The sequence below is a fragment of the Elephantulus edwardii genome, unplaced genomic scaffold (assembly GCF_000299155.1).
Source record: "Elephantulus edwardii isolate Elephantulus edwardi_28Jun2011 unplaced genomic scaffold, EleEdw1.0 scaffold00281, whole genome shotgun sequence".
NCBI lineage: Eukaryota > Metazoa > Chordata > Mammalia > Macroscelidea > Macroscelididae > Elephantulus > Elephantulus edwardii.
This window is the reverse complement of record NW_006400031.1, coordinates 1,997,806-2,000,990: the sequence shown is the minus strand read 5'-3', so window position 1 is coordinate 2,000,990 and position 3,185 is coordinate 1,997,806. Positions and strand designations below refer to the sequence as shown.

General features: G+C 44.9%; 1 pseudogene; it reads right to left on the bottom strand.

The window, feature by feature from the left end:
- Window positions 1–1,949: 1,949 nt before the first annotated feature.
- On the bottom strand, window positions 1,950–2,464 carry LOC102873608 (annotated as a pseudogene).
- Window positions 2,465–3,185: the final 721 nt, after the last annotated feature.

The window sequence follows — 3,185 nt, the reverse complement described above, 5'->3', positions numbered from 1 at the left end:
TAAAAAATATTTTAATAATAATAATAATAATAAAGAAATCAAGAGTTGTGTTACATTCAGGAAACTGGCTATCAGGGACCTCTCCAGTGTGCCAGATCCAACCCAGGATCTTTTCAATTGCTTCCTATGCGTCTGAAAATTGAACAATGACTAAGGATGACGGAAGAATTTACGTCTTTAAATTACTGTATTGGCAAAGAGTACTGAATATATTTTTGTTCTTGTTGCCTTCGAGTCAAGCACGACTCATAGCGACCCTATGAACAAGGGCCTGAAGCCCCTCTACAACTATCGACATTTATCAAAGTTCATAGAGTTTCCAGTGGGATGTTGTTTAGGAAGTGGATGCCTCGTTATGGATGGCCAAAAGAACAATCACTTGTCTTGAAGTGCGACTTCTTAAAGCCAAGTTTGGTGAAACTTTGTCTCACTTATTTTGGACATATTTTTAGGAGGAACCAGTCTTTGGAGAGAAATAGCCTGGTGGGAAATGCAAAGGGTCAGTGAAAGAGAGAAAGACTTTTAACGAGATGACGAGATAGATTGGCACAGTCACTACCTCAAAGCATGGCGGAGACCATGAGGATAGTGCAACATCGGGCAAGGTCCAGATCTGGTGTTCATACAGTGGCTATGAGTTGTATTCAACTGGACAATATGTAACAGTAACATCAATGGCAATCGCACATCTTTTGATTCCTTGCCTACTACCATGGTGTTGACTGTGGATTCAAGCAAGCAAAATGCGATCATTGACCACTTCAATCTTCCCTTCACTGTCATGATGTGCATATAAAGTGTATGGATGGGATCTTAACAAGGAACTGGCTAGCTTGGTCACCCTGATAGTCTGAAAATGAACCATCCTAGAGACAGAAACACTAGCACTAAGACAGAGACAATAATATTGAGTAAGAAACACTAGATACGTATTGTCTGTTGAACTTGAGATCACTAGAAAGGGGGGAAGGAAGATATTGAGCAGCATGAGTGCTAGAAAGACAGAATTGTGACCCTGGGGATGATGACAGCAAGAAAACAAGGGCAGCACCAAGGAGCAATGATTTTGAAAAATAATATACAACATGCGTGAGGTTAGAGAGTATTATGCTGAGTAAACTGTTGTTGTTGTTGTTATGTGCCGTCGAGCTGTTTGCGACTCATAGCGACCCTATGTACAACAGCCCTAAACCCTGCTCTATCCTGTGCCAATCTCATTGCCTCTGACACACCCATCCCAAGTACCCCAGTCACTGAATCAGTCCACCTCATAGAGGGCCTTCCTCTCCTGCACTGTCTCTCCACCCTACCAAGCATGATGTCTCTCTCCAAGGACCGGTCTCTCCTTACAACATGTCCAAAGTACATCAGACGAAGCCCCAAAATTCTTGCCTCCAAGGAGTAGCCTGGTTTAACACTCTCCAGGATGAATCTGTTTTCTTGGCAGTCCAGGGTACATTCAATACTTTTCTCCAGCACCACAGCTCAAAGGCATCAATTCTCCTTCTATCTTCCCTAGTCATTGTCCAACTCTCTGAGTAAACTAACTTGGTCTTATAAGGACAAATACTGCATAAGACCATTACTGTAAAGATAGAAGGATAACTAGTAAGATGTGTGTAAATGTCCAAAGATGGAAAAAGAGGAGGCAGAGACTAAGACTTTGAAACATTTTTCAGGACAGGACAGGGACTGCAAGACCAGAGAGAGGCCTTTCCTCAGACACTGTTGAGAGGAAGCTGTTTTTTGGTTGTTTTTGTTTTGTGTGTGTGTGTGTGTGTGTTTTTTTTTTTTTTAGCTGTTGCAAAAAGCTTTATTGTTTCATTTGGTCCAAGGCTTGGGCGAAGGGCTTCTGGGTGGATAAGATTCTACATCAGGGTGGGATACAGAAGCTTGCTGCTGTTGGCAGGGGGACACAGAGGTTTCCCCCTGCAAGTCCTCGCAGACCCCTAGTCTTGCTTGAGGGTGAGACACTCAAAGAGATACTCTCCCAGCCCAGCCTGGGGGCAGTCCCATCTTCTAATGTTGGTCAGATGGTCACTCACCTTCTTCAGCAGTTTCACTTCCTCATCCAGGAGGTGGTTCTGCAGAAAGTCACAGAGATGGGGGTTAGTGTGGGCGGAACCCACGGCATGCAGATCCAGAAGGGCCTGGTTTAGGTTCTTCTCCAAGGCCAGCGCTGCTTGCATGGTGTCCGAGGTTTTACCCCACTCATTCTGGGATGGCTTCTGGATGTCTTGGAAGAGGACTCGCCCGCCACGCTGGTTTTGCAGCTTCAAGAGCCGCTCGGCATCCTCGCGCTTCTCACTCGCCAACTCGCAGAAGAAGTGACCCACGCCTTCCAAGGCCTCATCATCACGGTCAAAATAAAAACCCAGAGAGAGGCCCGCAGGTGCAGGTTGACCAGACGGTTGACACCAGCTTCTGCTTCGGCGGAACAATTTTGACCGATCTGAGAGCTCATAGTTGGTCGAGGTTTTGGGGCTAACAAAAAAAAATGTGTTAGCTGGTCCCGAAAATAGGAGATGGTTGAGATGGTCCCGAGGTTACACATGGAGGTGAAGTTGGAGGGTAGTCGGAGGCTGGAAGGGGGGGAGTCGCTGGGTCTGTTCTGTCCAAACACTGTTGAAACAAGAGACAGATCCACGGGAGTGCTGGGGAACTGAGAGGAAGCCCTTTTGAATGAAGCACTGTCTGTATCCCGAGTTGTTTCCAGCCTTGAATTATAACTTATCAAGTTCCTAAGAAATGCTATAATCATAAGTATTATCTTTGAGTTCTGTGTGGCCAATCCAACAAGGTACAAATCCTGCAGAACAGGGCAGTAGAGTGCGCCTGGGGGAGAAACTACCACAAGAAGAGTTTTAAAATTAAGGTTGGAGGGCAGAGGCAGATCTGACCACAGCCTCTTCGGAATTAGCTATGTGCTGATGGTGATGGCGAAGCTCTTGACTCCTGGTGAAGATAGAGGAGGTCTGATACCTCTGGCACAAGTGTTCTCAGATGAGACTATAGCATTCTGTGTGTTTGTCTCTTTCTCTCTTTGCAGTTTCTTTCTGCTTGATGGCTTTGTATCTTGTCCTGCAAGTAACTTTAAAAAAAAAATTAAAAAAAAAAACACACAATGACTCTAGGGGAAATTGCAGATGGAATATTAGCTTTTATTTTTTGTTTCTTTTTCTCCA